Source organism: Orbicella faveolata, unplaced genomic scaffold, assembly GCF_042242905.1.
Source record: "Orbicella faveolata isolate gen_17 unplaced genomic scaffold, um_ofav_v1 contig_3, whole genome shotgun sequence".
In the NCBI taxonomy this organism is placed as follows: Eukaryota; Metazoa; Cnidaria; class Anthozoa; order Scleractinia; family Merulinidae; genus Orbicella; species Orbicella faveolata.
In genome coordinates, this window is record NW_028301558.1 from 20560001 (window position 1) to 20578449 (window position 18449).

General features: G+C 40.6%; 2 long non-coding RNA genes across 2 annotated transcripts; both read left to right on the top strand.

Moving 5' to 3' along the window:
• The first annotated feature begins 4880 nt into the window (after positions 1 to 4880).
• LOC149106818 (uncharacterized) lies at positions 4881 to 6728 on the top strand. The gene is made up of 2 exons (XR_016209923.1): positions 4881 to 5179; positions 6230 to 6728. It is a non-coding gene; the product is annotated as an uncharacterized LOC149106818 (long non-coding RNA).
• A 5260-nt stretch (positions 6729 to 11988) lies between these two features.
• On the top strand, positions 11989 to 13836 carry LOC149106819 (uncharacterized). Its single transcript, XR_016209922.1, has 2 exons — positions 11989 to 12287; positions 13338 to 13836. It is a non-coding gene; the product is annotated as an uncharacterized LOC149106819 (long non-coding RNA).
• The last annotated feature ends 4613 nt before the right edge of the window (positions 13837 to 18449 follow it).

Genomic DNA, 18449 nt, shown 5'->3' on the forward strand with positions numbered 1-18449 from the left:
ATTTAATTTACTTCATGAGTATTTTTCATGGCTTACAGGCTTGAAGCTAATCTAAGTTTTGGCTTTCATGACAGCCTCGTGAATATTTTAATTTTCTGCAGGTTTTCAACGACGCTTCACTCGATGTCAATGTCCTGACTGATCTAACACAGCGATTACAGTGTATTTTTATCATCTTATGGAAATACTCGAATAAGCGCTTATTCGAGGGCGACGCTTATTAACTTTTCCACCCAATGTGTGGCGCTTATTTGGGGGCGGCGCTTATTCAAGTAAATACGGTATCGTTTCCATCAATGAGCCATTTTTACCCATGAACTGCACTTTGAAGCGGTAGTTTTGAACGAAAGAATGAACGAACGAACGAACGAACGAGCGAACGAACGAACGAATGAATGAATGAATGAATGAATGAGAAGGGGGGAGAGAGGGAGGGAGAGAGAGAGCCAGAAGAAAGGGAACTTTTTTGACGAAAATGGGGAACTTTGGTGACGGAAACAGGGAACTTTTCTGACTAAGGGAACTTGTGTGACGCTCATAGGGAACTTTCAGGACGTCACTAGGGAACGTTTGTGAAAACACTAGGGAACATTTGTGACATTAGGGAACTTTTGCGACTTGAATGGGTTATTCTCGTGACATAAACAGGGGAACGTCTGTAATGTTCATTTCCTGTAGTAAATTTTTGGGCAAAACGTCACTTTCAGCACAACAGAAGCGACAGGTATTTCCCCTGTTGATTATCAAACTTAATGGAAACAGAGCGCAAACAAATATGGTGCTTTTCCAGCTACCTTGGATGCAATTTCCCAGTTATTTCTAAATACTGACTAGTCTCACTTATTCAACAGTCCAACATTTTATTTAACCAGACACTCACCTTTAAACATCATGACATCAAATGTAAAAGCTTGTACAGCCACTCAGTTCGACACAATGAGGTCTTTGCCCTGTTACAATATCAAAAACATACAGCGCTGCAGTTTAATCACAGAGTAGGCGAATAATATATTAAGGGTGTTTGATTCTTGTGTTTTGCGGCTTTAAACGTAACGTCCCCTTTGTGGCATGAAACTGTCTTGAGGGCATACGAAGGCTAGTTATAAAAGTAAATTTGAACTTTGCCTGTGTTTCTTTCAGGTGCATTAGACAGTGACTTGAATTGGATAGTAGAACTGATCAAAACAACGTGAACTTTATCAAAATCTCTAGCAATCCCTTTTACGCGCGATAACAATGCATTGTAGACAATCGTGAAAACTATGTAATTATTTAGCATGTTCATAATTAGACAGAATATTAAGTTACAAAAAATGTCACTTCACTCGTTTGGTTATCAAAATTTCTTCTTTGCGAACGCAACCAATGTCGTAACGACACACACGAGTACATACGAGTAACATTCGAGTACATACGAGTAACATACGACGAGTGTATACGATTAACCTACGGATACAACAGCACGCCACACACACACCCCGAAGCTTTTACTATGCTATTACTTCGAGGAAAATAATTATATGTGGCATTTGCTCGCGCTAAATCTTGTGTGCAATCATCGTTATCTGCGTTTATTGAACGAGCAACGTCGCATCATGTCACATCAGCGCTCAGGTTTGTTTGTGCGGGTGTGGCGCGCTTATGGTGTACGTATGTATGTGGCACACGCGCATGTGTGTGGTATGCACGCGTTTGTGGCAAGTGCGCAAGACAGGACACGAGCACATGTAAAAATGAAATGTAAAACGGAAATGATACATTTTATGTCTATTACCCTCCTGGTAACCAATTTATTCGTATGTAACCTGTCTGTTGCCGTTTTTGTCTTCATGTATCCCAATGTTACTCGTATGTACTCGTATGTTACTCGTATTTATTCGTATGTCATTGGTATGTACTCGTATGTATCCGTATGTTACTCGTATGTACTCGTGTGGTGTTTTAGTCACGATCACATTCGAGTCACAATGCATTTTAACGAAACTAATTCCCCCGGGGTGGCAACATCTTTAGGTACCATTTTGAACTTAAAACTGTTGAGGAGCAGAGGATAAAAAATCTCGGTATGTTAATTTCTACTACGAGAACAAGAGGTGCTTTAACAAGTAAGTTTTAGATCTATCACTAATATTCAGACTTCAAACAACTGTTAAAAACAAGGCTACAAGACTCCTAACAACAGAGGGACTATTGGCAGTCTCAGAAAAATCTGACAACATTGCAATCAAAAGCAGTAAAGACCACAGTACAGAGCCGGATGAACATTCAGAGCAAGAAGACAACGCTTTGCCTGAACAAAACCGTGTAATTTCATTCAACACGCAAAACAGTCGACAGACAAAAAGCTCGATGAAGTTGATGCAAGAAACATAAGATTGTCTCTCTAACACAAACTTATAAATAAATATTATACTCGTTATAAGTGTTACAATATGTGGTGATTGTATAATCATTTACTAGGATTAGGATCAAAGGTCATTTGAGGTGTAGGGTGCTAGATGAGTGAATAAAATGGAGTTTGAAACATGGTGGCAGCGAAATGGGATGTCTAATAACGTTTGAGCCCGAAGACTAAACCTTTCTACTGTGGAGAGAGATACGAGTGCTATCCTGACTTAACACTCCTACGGCACTTTCAGTAAACGACTCTCTAAATGTCAGACACGGAGACTGATCCGCCGAGCGGAACGGCACAACAAACGCCTTTGGTAATGGCGAGTTCAAGTGTTTCGACTAACGTGATGGCTATGACTCCTGGCATCTTGCCTCCAGGAAAGTTGAACGTGACTTCAACAGAAAACATGGCAGAAAACTGGAAAGTTTGGAAACAGATGTGGAACAATTATGTGATCATTGCGAAACTTGGCACGCAGCCCCCGGAATACAAGGTAGCATTGTTTCTTCACTGCATAGGAGTAGACGCGTTGAAGATTTTTAATGGTTTTCAGTTTGATAGCCCAGATGATAGAAACAATCTAAGCAAGATTATAGAGAAGTTTGATCAATACACGATCGGTGAATTAAATGAGAGATTTGAAAGATATAATTTTAACTCACGAAACCAAGAAGAGAATGAAAGCATCGACGCTTACGTCACGGCTCTTCGCACGCTGGCGAAAACGTGCAACTTCTGTGATTGTATGCGCGACTCCATCCTTCGTGACCGAATCGTCCTTGGCGTACGAGACAAACATACACGAAAGCGATTGCTGCAGGAAAGGAATTTAGATCTAAAGAAGTGTATTGACATCTGTAGAAGCACTGAAGCCTCAAATTCGCAGTTGAGACAAATCTCCGCAGCACAGAACGAGGATGTACATAGTATGAAACACAAACAACAGCTGTCGAAGAGACGTTTTGACAAGTCAAAGAAGAACCGGAAATCAGAAGAAAAGCTTGGAAAAACATGCAAATTTTGTGATCAAATTCATCTTTTTTAAAATGGCAAGTGTCCCGCGTGGGGAGCCACATGTGCTAAATGTAAAGGAAGAAATCATTTTGCCTCAAAATGCAACAGCAAGCTCCACAGTATGAGAGAAGAGTCCGAAGAATCAGAAGAAAGTGACATAGAATACATCACAAGCATTACAGACCAACCGGAAGTGGTACATGCAATGAAGAAAGAAGAATACCCGAAAGAAATCTACACTGAAATGGTTGTTGCAAAGAAACCCGTGAAATTCCAAGTTGACAGTGGTGCTTCAGTTAATGTAATTCCCGCCGAACTTGCTCCAGACGAGTCACTCAAGCGCACGACGAAGACACTGCGAATGTAGAATGATACGACACTGCAACCGCTTGGATCCTGTCGCATCATTATTCAAAACCCGAAGAACGGAAAGAAGTTCTCAGTGGAATTCTTAGTTGTTGGGAAACAACTAACACCAATCATAGGAGCGCGGGCAGCTCAGCAAATGGGCCTAATTAACATCAATGAAGAAAATTTCAAGATTGCACAGCCACCTAAACGGATGAGGCCAGCAGTCAAGAGTCTCAGTACAACTGAAGAAATTATCAAGCATCACCCTGCAGTGTTCCAACCGGAATTAGGAACGCTACCCGGAACGGTGCATTTAGAAGTGGATCAAAACATCACTCCCGTAGTTGCGCCGCGTAGACGTGTACCAGCTTCACTCAAGGGCCAGCTGAAGCAGGAACTGGACCGTCTGCAAGAAATAGGCGTTATTGCTCCAGTAGACGAACCCACCCAATGGGTCAGCGGTTTAGCTGTGGCAGTTAAGAAGACCGGAGCTTTGAGGATCTGCCTAGACCCCAGACCGTTAAATACAGCACTTAGAAGAGAGAGATATCAGCTACCTCTGCTAGAGGACGTACTTCCTGAGCTGTCTGAAGCACGAGTCTTTTCCACAGTCGACCTAAAATCTGGTTACTGGCATTGTGTCTTGGCACCAGAATCAAGTGTCCTTACAACATTTGCCACTCCCTATGGCAGGAACCGTTGGTGTCGTCTACCTTTTGGTCTATCCGCATCGTCAGAGATATTCCAGAAACATCTACACCATGCCCTCGAGAACCTGGAAGGAGTCCTGTGTATTGCAGACGACATCCTGATCTGTGGAAAGAGGCAAAATGATGACGAAGCTACCTCAAACCATGACGAGAACCTGGAGAAGCTGCTTCAAAGATGTCTAGATTACGGCATAGATTTACTTTCATCAGTAGTAGAAACTGATTTTTTTGAGTTGATAAAAACAAACTTTTGAGCAACTTTTTCGTGACATGAGCAACGTTTGGGCAACTTTTGCAAATTTTTGGGGCAACTTTTGAGAGATATCCGAGCAACTTGTGTAAAAGCCTATGACGTTGTATGTTTTTGGTGGCTATTTTGGGTTTGACCCTGCACAATGCTGCAAAATACAGAAGGTGGTTATGTGTGCTCATACAACTATCCAATAGAAGCATTGTGATTATGTAATTCATGCATAGCCTAGGAGCATAAAATAGATACAACATAACAACATAAATCTTAGCCTGCTTGCTTGCTTCTTTGATGTTTACCTGGATTCCTACCCATTTCCCTCTATCAACTATGTCCTGACAAAGTGAGTTTCCAAGAAATCTTACGTTGCTCGTTTGTTTCTTTGTTTGTTTTCGCATAGAAACCTATACCTTTTCATACAACTACGACCATTTTCCAAATATTCCACCTGGCGTGAAGGTATAGTAATTAATGTCATATTTGCGGAATAAAATATCAGCCAATACTTCTTTTATACTTTGATATGATAAAGATCATATAGAGACACGTAATTTTGCTCACGAAATGGTGAACCGGAAGCTTTGGACACTGGCGAGGGCAACATCAGCCATTCGAGGAAGCGTATTGACATCCCATCACCATCATCATCAGCATCATCATCATCATCATCATTACTATTATTATTATTATTGTTGTTATTGTTATTTGGATCGTTTTTAGATCGTTTTGTGTTTTTATCCAACGAGTTATTTTAAAGTTACGTCAATTTTTTTTTTTCACGGTTAATGTTTTTAATGCATTATATGTATGTACGTATTATAATGTAGTATAATTTTAAAGTAGTTCTTAAAGCGCTAGTGATAATTACATTATATTGTCTTCGAAAAGCCCCCATGGGGAAAGATAATAAAGGATGTATGAATGTATGAATGTATGTACATGTAAGTGTGCGCGTGGTGCGGACTAAGTGTTCCAGTTTGAAAAGGATTTGTCAATTTTCGTCCTATGAAAAAAGTTTGGGAACAATCGTTTCGCTGCTTGGTACCAGTATACAAAATCAATTATGCTACTCAGAATTTATGTTCTTGGATGGAAAAATAATTGTTCAATATTTTGATAATCGCGATCTGATGTGGGAGGAGGGATGGCGCAGTGATGAGAGCACTCGCCTCCCACTAATGTGACTCGTGCTCGATTTCGACCCGGTGCCCTATTTGGGTTGAGTTTGTTTTTGGTTCTCGCCTTACTCAGAGGGTGTTTCTCTGGGTATGCAGTTTTCCTTCCTTCTGAAAAACCAACTTTTACAAATTATAATTCGATCAGGTTAGAGGACACGCGTGAAAACCAACTAGGACTGATTTAGCGTTCTCTCTAAAAATTGATATTACAATTTTAAACCCCGCAGTTTTACTAATATCGCACCACGAGTAATATCAAGTGCCGTATCTCTCGGTTACTGAAACAGCTTCTAACCTGTTTTTTGTTTTGTGTTTTTTACAAACTTATTAGGGAACCTTCTATGCCAAAGGTGAACTCTACAATCAAGATCAAGTTATGTGGTTCTGTGTGGAGGCAGCAGGAGTTATTTAAATAAACAACAACTGCAATAGCAACCGAGAACCAAGTACAAGAACCAAAGCAATAAAATAAAATAAAATGACATAAGTAAACCCATCACAACTGTTACCAACAAAAAAAAAAAAACTTAAAGGGGTACTAGCATGATCTTGGTTCGAAAACTTTTAAACCGAAAAGATGTATTCTGATAGATCGAAAGCCAAAAACTTTCTCTTTTTTTAACAAACTACTGCATAAGTGCACTGATCCTGTAGGTAGGGGATATATATTTTTTTATATCAGTAGATTCTCTAGCAACTTTAGTGGCCTTTAAAAGGTGTTATGTTAAGGGAGCCTCAAGTTATTGGGTTCCCAAGTCACCGCTGAAATCAGTGAGTATAATGTAATTTTTGCAATATTCAAATGGTCATTAAAACTCAACCTTGCTCGGTATGGGTCTGAAAATTGATGTTCTGGGTATTTAAAACACGCTCTTTTCAGTACTGAAATTCATTTAGCTTGACCACCAGCAGTCCACCAGCGGAAAGGGCAGTGCCTGGGCCAAATCCCCAGTCCGACCCCGATGGAGATCCTCCACGAGCGCGTTACACTTGATCAGATGGAGCTACTTTTGCGGCTACAACCCTGAAAACTACAGTTGAGGCTTTACCTCTAATGATATCCCGCCAACAGCTCTTTTAAGGAAAACTATTATCGTATTTACTCGAATAAGCGCCGCGGCGCTTATTTAATTTTCGTGTCTCTGGTGAGGCGCTTATTTCAAAAGGCTCATACCACAAAGACAAAACATTTTGATTGTACGATTTAATTTACTTCATGAGTATTTTTCATGGCTTACAGGCTTGAAGCTAATCTAAGTTTTGGCTTTCATGACAGCCTCGTGAATATTTTAATTTTCTGCAGGTTTTCAACGACGCTTCACTCGATGTCAATGTCCTGACTGATCTAACACAGCGATTACAGTGTATTTTTATCATCTTATGGAAATACTCGAATAAGCGCTTATTCGAGGGCGACGCTTATTAACTTTTCCACCCAATGTGTGGCGCTTATTTGGGGGCGGCGCTTATTCAAGTAAATACGGTATCGTTTCCATCAATGAGCCATTTTTACCCATGAACTGCACTTTGAAGCGGTAGTTTTGAACGAAAGAATGAACGAACGAACGAACGAACGAGCGAACGAACGAACGAATGAATGAATGAATGAATGAATGAATGAATGAGAAGGGGGGAGAGAGGGAGGGAGAGAGAGAGCCAGAAGAAAGGGAACTTTTTTGACGAAAATGGGGAACTTTGGTGACGGAAACAGGGAACTTTTCTGACTAAGGGAACTTGTGTGACGCTCATAGGGAACTTTCAGGACGTCACTAGGGAACGTTTGTGAAAACACTAGGGAACATTTGTGACATTAGGGAACTTTTGCGACTTGAATGGGTTATTCTCGTGACATAAACAGGGGAACGTCTGTAATGTTCATTTCCTGTAGTAAATTTTTGGGCAAAACGTCACTTTCAGCACAACAGAAGCGACAGGTATTTCCCCTGTTGATTATCAAACTTAATGGAAACAGAGCGCAAACAAATATGGTGCTTTTCCAGCTACCTTGGATGCAATTTCCCAGTTATTTCTAAATACTGACTAGTCTCACTTATTCAACAGTCCAACATTTTATTTAACCAGACACTCACCTTTAAACATCATGACATCAAATGTAAAAGCTTGTACAGCCACTCAGTTCGACACAATGAGGTCTTTGCCCTGTTACAATATCAAAAACATACAGCGCTGCAGTTTAATCACAGAGTAGGCGAATAATATATTAAGGGTGTTTGATTCTTGTGTTTTGCGGCTTTAAACGTAACGTCCCCTTTGTGGCATGAAACTGTCTTGAGGGCATACGAAGGCTAGTTATAAAAGTAAATTTGAACTTTGCCTGTGTTTCTTTCAGGTGCATTAGACAGTGACTTGAATTGGATAGTAGAACTGATCAAAACAACGTGAACTTTATCAAAATCTCTAGCAATCCCTTTTACGCGCGATAACAATGCATTGTAGACAATCGTGAAAACTATGTAATTATTTAGCATGTTCATAATTAGACAGAATATTAAGTTACAAAAAATGTCACTTCACTCGTTTGGTTATCAAAATTTCTTCTTTGCGAACGCAACCAATGTCGTAACGACACACACGAGTACATACGAGTAACATTCGAGTACATACGAGTAACATACGACGAGTGTATACGATTAACCTACGGATACAACAGCACGCCACACACACACCCCGAAGCTTTTACTATGCTATTACTTCGAGGAAAATAATTATATGTGGCATTTGCTCGCGCTAAATCTTGTGTGCAATCATCGTTATCTGCGTTTATTGAACGAGCAACGTCGCATCATGTCACATCAGCGCTCAGGTTTGTTTGTGCGGGTGTGGCGCGCTTATGGTGTACGTATGTATGTGGCACACGCGCATGTGTGTGGTATGCACGCGTTTGTGGCAAGTGCGCAAGACAGGACACGAGCACATGTAAAAATGAAATGTAAAACGGAAATGATACATTTTATGTCTATTACCCTCCTGGTAACCAATTTATTCGTATGTAACCTGTCTGTTGCCGTTTTTGTCTTCATGTATCCCAATGTTACTCGTATGTACTCGTATGTTACTCGTATTTATTCGTATGTCATTGGTATGTACTCGTATGTATCCGTATGTTACTCGTATGTACTCGTGTGGTGTTTTAGTCACGATCACATTCGAGTCACAATGCATTTTAACGAAACTAATTCCCCCGGGGTGGCAACATCTTTAGGTACCATTTTGAACTTAAAACTGTTGAGGAGCAGAGGATAAAAAATCTCGGTATGTTAATTTCTACTACGAGAACAAGAGGTGCTTTAACAAGTAAGTTTTAGATCTATCACTAATATTCAGACTTCAAACAACTGTTAAAAACAAGGCTACAAGACTCCTAACAACAGAGGGACTATTGGCAGTCTCAGAAAAATCTGACAACATTGCAATCAAAAGCAGTAAAGACCACAGTACAGAGCCGGATGAACATTCAGAGCAAGAAGACAACGCTTTGCCTGAACAAAACCGTGTAATTTCATTCAACACGCAAAACAGTCGACAGACAAAAAGCTCGATGAAGTTGATGCAAGAAACATAAGATTGTCTCTCTAACACAAACTTATAAATAAATATTATACTCGTTATAAGTGTTACAATATGTGGTGATTGTATAATCATTTACTAGGATTAGGATCAAAGGTCATTTGAGGTGTAGGGTGCTAGATGAGTGAATAAAATGGAGTTTGAAACATGGTGGCAGCGAAATGGGATGTCTAATAACGTTTGAGCCCGAAGACTAAACCTTTCTACTGTGGAGAGAGATACGAGTGCTATCCTGACTTAACACTCCTACGGCACTTTCAGTAAACGACTCTCTAAATGTCAGACACGGAGACTGATCCGCCGAGCGGAACGGCACAACAAACGCCTTTGGTAATGGCGAGTTCAAGTGTTTCGACTAACGTGATGGCTATGACTCCTGGCATCTTGCCTCCAGGAAAGTTGAACGTGACTTCAACAGAAAACATGGCAGAAAACTGGAAAGTTTGGAAACAGATGTGGAACAATTATGTGATCATTGCGAAACTTGGCACGCAGCCCCCGGAATACAAGGTAGCATTGTTTCTTCACTGCATAGGAGTAGACGCGTTGAAGATTTTTAATGGTTTTCAGTTTGATAGCCCAGATGATAGAAACAATCTAAGCAAGATTATAGAGAAGTTTGATCAATACACGATCGGTGAATTAAATGAGAGATTTGAAAGATATAATTTTAACTCACGAAACCAAGAAGAGAATGAAAGCATCGACGCTTACGTCACGGCTCTTCGCACGCTGGCGAAAACGTGCAACTTCTGTGATTGTATGCGCGACTCCATCCTTCGTGACCGAATCGTCCTTGGCGTACGAGACAAACATACACGAAAGCGATTGCTGCAGGAAAGGAATTTAGATCTAAAGAAGTGTATTGACATCTGTAGAAGCACTGAAGCCTCAAATTCGCAGTTGAGACAAATCTCCGCAGCACAGAACGAGGATGTACATAGTATGAAACACAAACAACAGCTGTCGAAGAGACGTTTTGACAAGTCAAAGAAGAACCGGAAATCAGAAGAAAAGCTTGGAAAAACATGCAAATTTTGTGATCAAATTCATCTTTTTTAAAATGGCAAGTGTCCCGCGTGGGGAGCCACATGTGCTAAATGTAAAGGAAGAAATCATTTTGCCTCAAAATGCAACAGCAAGCTCCACAGTATGAGAGAAGAGTCCGAAGAATCAGAAGAAAGTGACATAGAATACATCACAAGCATTACAGACCAACCGGAAGTGGTACATGCAATGAAGAAAGAAGAATACCCGAAAGAAATCTACACTGAAATGGTTGTTGCAAAGAAACCCGTGAAATTCCAAGTTGACAGTGGTGCTTCAGTTAATGTAATTCCCGCCGAACTTGCTCCAGACGAGTCACTCAAGCGCACGACGAAGACACTGCGAATGTAGAATGATACGACACTGCAACCGCTTGGATCCTGTCGCATCATTATTCAAAACCCGAAGAACGGAAAGAAGTTCTCAGTGGAATTCTTAGTTGTTGGGAAACAACTAACACCAATCATAGGAGCGCGGGCAGCTCAGCAAATGGGCCTAATTAACATCAATGAAGAAAATTTCAAGATTGCACAGCCACCTAAACGGATGAGGCCAGCAGTCAAGAGTCTCAGTACAACTGAAGAAATTATCAAGCATCACCCTGCAGTGTTCCAACCGGAATTAGGAACGCTACCCGGAACGGTGCATTTAGAAGTGGATCAAAACATCACTCCCGTAGTTGCGCCGCGTAGACGTGTACCAGCTTCACTCAAGGGCCAGCTGAAGCAGGAACTGGACCGTCTGCAAGAAATAGGCGTTATTGCTCCAGTAGACGAACCCACCCAATGGGTCAGCGGTTTAGCTGTGGCAGTTAAGAAGACCGGAGCTTTGAGGATCTGCCTAGACCCCAGACCGTTAAATACAGCACTTAGAAGAGAGAGATATCAGCTACCTCTGCTAGAGGACGTACTTCCTGAGCTGTCTGAAGCACGAGTCTTTTCCACAGTCGACCTAAAATCTGGTTACTGGCATTGTGTCTTGGCACCAGAATCAAGTGTCCTTACAACATTTGCCACTCCCTATGGCAGGAACCGTTGGTGTCGTCTACCTTTTGGTCTATCCGCATCGTCAGAGATATTCCAGAAACATCTACACCATGCCCTCGAGAACCTGGAAGGAGTCCTGTGTATTGCAGACGACATCCTGATCTGTGGAAAGAGGCAAAATGATGACGAAGCTACCTCAAACCATGACGAGAACCTGGAGAAGCTGCTTCAAAGATGTCTAGATTACGGCATAGATTTACTTTCATCAGTAGTAGAAACTGATTTTTTTGAGTTGATAAAAACAAACTTTTGAGCAACTTTTTCGTGACATGAGCAACGTTTGGGCAACTTTTGCAAATTTTTGGGGCAACTTTTGAGAGATATCCGAGCAACTTGTGTAAAAGCCTATGACGTTGTATGTTTTTGGTGGCTATTTTGGGTTTGACCCTGCACAATGCTGCAAAATACAGAAGGTGGTTATGTGTGCTCATACAACTATCCAATAGAAGCATTGTGATTATGTAATTCATGCATAGCCTAGGAGCATAAAATAGATACAACATAACAACATAAATCTTAGCCTGCTTGCTTGCTTCTTTGATGTTTACCTGGATTCCTACCCATTTCCCTCTATCAACTATGTCCTGACAAAGTGAGTTTCCAAGAAATCTTACGTTGCTCGTTTGTTTCTTTGTTTGTTTTCGCATAGAAACCTATACCTTTTCATACAACTACGACCATTTTCCAAATATTCCACCTGGCGTGAAGGTATAGTAATTAATGTCATATTTGCGGAATAAAATATCAGCCAATACTTCTTTTATACTTTGATATGATAAAGATCATATAGAGACACGTAATTTTGCTCACGAAATGGTGAACCGGAAGCTTTGGACACTGGCGAGGGCAACATCAGCCATTCGAGGAAGCGTATTGACATCCCATCACCATCATCATCAGCATCATCATCATCATCATCATTACTATTATTATTATTATTGTTGTTATTGTTATTTGGATCGTTTTTAGATCGTTTTGTGTTTTTATCCAACGAGTTATTTTAAAGTTACGTCAATTTTTTTTTTTCACGGTTAATGTTTTTAATGCATTATATGTATGTACGTATTATAATGTAGTATAATTTTAAAGTAGTTCTTAAAGCGCTAGTGATAATTACATTATATTGTCTTCGAAAAGCCCCCATGGGGAAAGATAATAAAGGATGTATGAATGTATGAATGTATGTACATGTAAGTGTGCGCGTGGTGCGGACTAAGTGTTCCAGTTTGAAAAGGATTTGTCAATTTTCGTCCTATGAAAAAAGTTTGGGAACAATCGTTTCGCTGCTTGGTACCAGTATACAAAATCAATTATGCTACTCAGAATTTATGTTCTTGGATGGAAAAATAATTGTTCAATATTTTGATAATCGCGATCTGATGTGGGAGGAGGGATGGCGCAGTGATGAGAGCACTCGCCTCCCACTAATGTGACTCGTGCTCGATTTCGACCCGGTGCCCTATTTGGGTTGAGTTTGTTTTTGGTTCTCGCCTTACTCAGAGGGTGTTTCTCTGGGTATGCAGTTTTCCTTCCTTCTGAAAAACCAACTTTTACAAATTATAATTCGATCAGGTTAGAGGACACGCGTGAAAACCAACTAGGACTGATTTAGCGTTCTCTCTAAAAATTGATATTACAATTTTAAACCCCGCAGTTTTACTAATATCGCACCACGAGTAATATCAAGTGCCGTATCTCTCGGTTACTGAAACAGCTTCTAACCTGTTTTTTGTTTTGTGTTTTTTACAAACTTATTAGGGAACCTTCTATGCCAAAGGTGAACTCTACAATCAAGATCAAGTTATGTGGTTCTGTGTGGAGGCAGCAGGAGTTATTTAAATAAACAACAACTGCAATAGCAACCGAGAACCAAGTACAAGAACCAAAGCAATAAAATAAAATAAAATGACATAAGTAAACCCATCACAACTGTTACCAACAAAAAAAAAAAAACTTAAAGGGGTACTAGCATGATCTTGGTTCGAAAACTTTTAAACCGAAAAGATGTATTCTGATAGATCGAAAGCCAAAAACTTTCTCTTTTTTTAACAAACTACTGCATAAGTGCACTGATCCTGTAGGTAGGGGATATATATTTTTTTATATCAGTAGATTCTCTAGCAACTTTAGTGGCCTTTAAAAGGTGTTATGTTAAGGGAGCCTCAAGTTATTGGGTTCCCAAGTCACCGCTGAAATCAGTGAGTATAATGTAATTTTTGCAATATTCAAATGGTCATTAAAACTCAACCTTGCTCGGTATGGGTCTGAAAATTGATGTTCTGGGTATTTAAAACACGCTCTTTTCAGTACTGAAATTCATTTAGCTTGACCACCAGCAGTCCACCAGCGGAAAGGGCAGTGCCTGGGCCAAATCCCCAGTCCGACCCCGATGGAGATCCTCCACGAGCGCGTTACACTTGATCAGATGGAGCTACTTTTGCGGCTACAACCCTGAAAACTACAGTTGAGGCTTTACCTCTAATGATATCCCGCCAACAGCTCTTTTAAGGAAAACTATTATCGTATTTACTCGAATAAGCGCCGCGGCGCTTATTTAATTTTCGTGTCTCTGGTGAGGCGCTTATTTCAAAAGGCTCATACCACAAAGACAAAACATTTTGATTGTACGATTTAATTTACTTCATGAGTATTTTTCATGGCTTACAGGCTTGAAGCTAATCTAAGTTTTGGCTTTCATGACAGCCTCGTGAATATTTTAATTTTCTGCAGGTTTTCAACGACGCTTCACTCGATGTCAATGTCCTGACTGATCTAACACAGCGATTACAGTGTATTTTTATCATCTTATGGAAATACTCGAATAAGCGCTTATTCGAGGGCGACGCTTATTAACTTTTCCACCCAATGTGTGGCGCTTATTTGGGGGCGGCGCTTATTCAAGTAAATACGGTATCGTTTCCATCAATGAGCCATTTTTACCCATGAACTGCACTTTGAAGCGGTAGTTTTGAACGAAAGAATGAACGAACGAACGAACGAACGAGCGAACGAACGAACGAATGAATGAATGAATGAATGAATGAATGAGAAGGGGGGAGAGAGGGAGGGAGAGAGAGAGCCAGAAGAAAGGGAACTTTTTTGACGAAAATGGGGAACTTTGGTGACGGAAACAGGGAACTTTTCTGACTAAGGGAACTTGTGTGACGCTCATAGGGAACTTTCAGGACGTCACTAGGGAACGTTTGTGAAAACACTAGGGAACATTTGTGACATTAGGGAACTTTTGCGACTTGAATGGGTTATTCTCGTGACATAAACAGGGGAACGTCTGTAATGTTCATTTCCTGTAGTAAATTTTTGGGCAAAACGTCACTTTCAGCACAACAGAAGCGACAGGTATTTCCCCTGTTGATTATCAAACTTAATGGAAACAGAGCGCAAACAAATATGGTGCTTTTCCAGCTACCTTGGATGCAATTTCCCAGTTATTTCTAAATACTGACTAGTCTCACTTATTCAACAGTCCAACATTTTATTTAACCAGACACTCACCTTTAAACATCATGACATCAAATGTAAAAGCTTGTACAGCCACTCAGTTCGACACAATGAGGTCTTTGCCCTGTTACAATATCAAAAACATACAGCGCTGCAGTTTAATCACAGAGTAGGCGAATAATATATTAAGGGTGTTTGATTCTTGTGTTTTGCGGCTTTAAACGTAACGTCCCCTTTGTGGCATGAAACTGTCTTGAGGGCATACGAAGGCTAGTTATAAAAGTAAATTTGAACTTTGCCTGTGTTTCTTTCAGGTGCATTAGACAGTGACTTGAATTGGATAGTAGAACTGATCAAAACAACGTGAACTTTATCAAAATCTCTAGCAATCCCTTTTACGCGCGATAACAATGCATTGTAGACAATCGTGAAAACTATGTAATTATTTAGCATGTTCATAATTAGACAGAATATTAAGTTACAAAAAATGTCACTTCACTCGTTTGGTTATCAAAATTTCTTCTTTGCGAACGCAACCAATGTCGTAACGACACACACGAGTACATACGAGTAACATTCGAGTACATACGAGTAACATACGACGAGTGTATACGATTAACCTACGGATACAACAGCACGCCACACACACACCCCGAAGCTTTTACTATGCTATTACTTCGAGGAAAATAATTATATGTGGCATTTGCTCGCGCTAAATCTTGTGTGCAATCATCGTTATCTGCGTTTATTGAACGAGCAACGTCGCATCATGTCACATCAGCGCTCAGGTTTGTTTGTGCGGGTGTGGCGCGCTTATGGTGTACGTATGTATGTGGCACACGCGCATGTGTGTGGTATGCACGCGTTTGTGGCAAGTGCGCAAGACAGGACACGAGCACATGTAAAAATGAAATGTAAAACGGAAATGATACATTTTATGTCTATTACCCTCCTGGTAACCAATTTATTCGTATGTAACCTGTCTGTTGCCGTTTTTGTCTTCATGTATCCCAATGTTACTCGTATGTACTCGTATGTTACTCGTATTTATTCGTATGTCATTGGTATGTACTCGTATGTATCCGTATGTTACTCGTATGTACTCGTGTGGTGTTTTAGTCACGATCACATTCGAGTCACAATGCATTTTAACGAAACTAATTCCCCCGGGGTGGCAACATCTTTAGGTACCATTTTGAACTTAAAACTGTTGAGGAGCAGAGGATAAAAAATCTCGGTATGTTAATTTCTACTACGAGAACAAGAGGTGCTTTAACAAGTAAGTTTTAGATCTATCACTAATATTCAGACTTCAAACAACTGTTAAAAACAAGGCTACAAGACTCCTAACAACAGAGGGACTATTGGCAGTCTCAGAAAAATCTGACAACATTGCAATCAAAAGCAGTAAAGACCACAGTACAGAGCCGGATGAACATTCAGAGCAAGAAGACAACGCTTTGCCTGAACAAAACCGTGTAATTTCATTCAACACGCAAAACAGTCGACAGACAAAAAGCTCGATGAAGTTGATGCAAGAAACATAAGATTGTCTCTCTAACACAAACTTATAAATAAATATTATACTCGTTATAAGTGTTACAATATGTGGTGATTGTATAATCATTTACTAGGATTAGGATCAAAGGTCATTTGAGGTGTAGGGTGCTAGATGAGTGAATAAAATGGAGTTTGAAACATGGTGGCAGCGAAATGGGATGTCTAATAACGTTTGAGCCCGAAGACTAAACCTTTCTACTGTGGAGAGAGATACGAGTGCTATCCTGACTTAACACTCCTACGGCACTTTCAGTAAACGACTCTCTAAATGTCAGACACGGAGACTGATCCGCCGAGCGGAACGGCACAACAAACGCCTTTGGTAATGGCGAGTTCAAGTGTTTCGACTAACGTGATGGCTATGACTCCTGGCATCTTGCCTCCAGGAAAGTTGAACGTGACTTCAACAGAAAACATGGCAGAAAACTGGAAAGTTTGGAAACAGATGTGGAACAATTATGTGATCATTGCGAAACTTGGCACGCAGCCCCCGGAATACAAGGTAGCATTGTTTCTTCACTGCATAGGAGTAGACGCGTTGAAGATTTTTAATGGTTTTCAGTTTGATAGCCCAGATGATAGAAACAATCTAAGCAAGATTATAGAGAAGTTTGATCAATACACGATCGGTGAATTAAATGAGAGATTTGAAAGATATAATTTTAACTCACGAAACCAAGAAGAGAATGAAAGCATCGACGCTTACGTCACGGCTCTTCGCACGCTGGCGAAAACGTGCAACTTCTGTGATTGTATGCGCGACTCCATCCTTCGTGACCGAATCGTCCTTGGCGTACGAGACAAACATACACGAAAGCGATTGCTGCAGGAAAGGAATTTAGATCTAAAGAAGTGTATTGACATCTGTAGAAGCACTGAAGCCTCAAATTCGCAGTTGAGACAAATCTCCGCAGCACAGAACGAGGATGTACATAGTATGAAACACAAACAACAGCTGTCGAAGAGACGTTTTGACAAGTCAAAGAAGAACCGGAAATCAGAAGAAAAGCTTGGAAAAACATGCAAATTTTGTGATCAAATTCATCTTTTTTAAAATGGCAAGTGTCCCGCGTGGGGAGCCACATGTGCTAAATGTAAAGGAAGAAATCATTTTGCCTCAAAATGCAACAGCAAGCTCCACAGTATGAGAGAAGAGTCCGAAGAATCAGAAGAAAGTGACATAGAATACATCACAAGCATTACAGACCAACCGGAAGTGGTACATGCAATGAAGAAAGAAGAATACCCGAAAGAAATCTACACTGAAATGGTTGTTGCAAAGAAACCCGTGAAATTCCAAGTTGACAGTGGTGCTTCAGTTAATGTAATTCCCGCCGAACTTGCTCCAGACGAGTCACTCAAGCGCACGACGAAGACACTGCGAATGTAGAATGATACGACACTGCAACCGCTTGGATCCTGTCGCATCATTATTCAAAACCCGAAGAACGGAAAGAAGTTCTCAGTGGAATTCTTAGTTGTTGGGAAACAACTAACACCAATCATAGGAGCGCGGGCAGCTCAGCAAATGGGCCTAATTAACATCAATGAAGAAAATTTCAAGATTGCACAGCCACCTAAACGGATGAGGCCAGCAGTCAAGAGTCTCAGTACAACTGAAGAAATTATCAAGCATCACCCTGCAGTGTTCCAACCGGAATTAGGAACGCTACCCGGAACGGTGCATTTAGAAGTGGATCAAAACATCACTCCCGTAGTTGCGCCGCGTAGACGTGTACCAGCTTCACTCAAGGGCCAGCTGAAGCAGGAACTGGACCGTCTGCAAGAAATAGGCGTTATTGCTCCAGTAGACGAACCCACCCAATGGGTCAGCGGTTTAGCTGTGGCAGT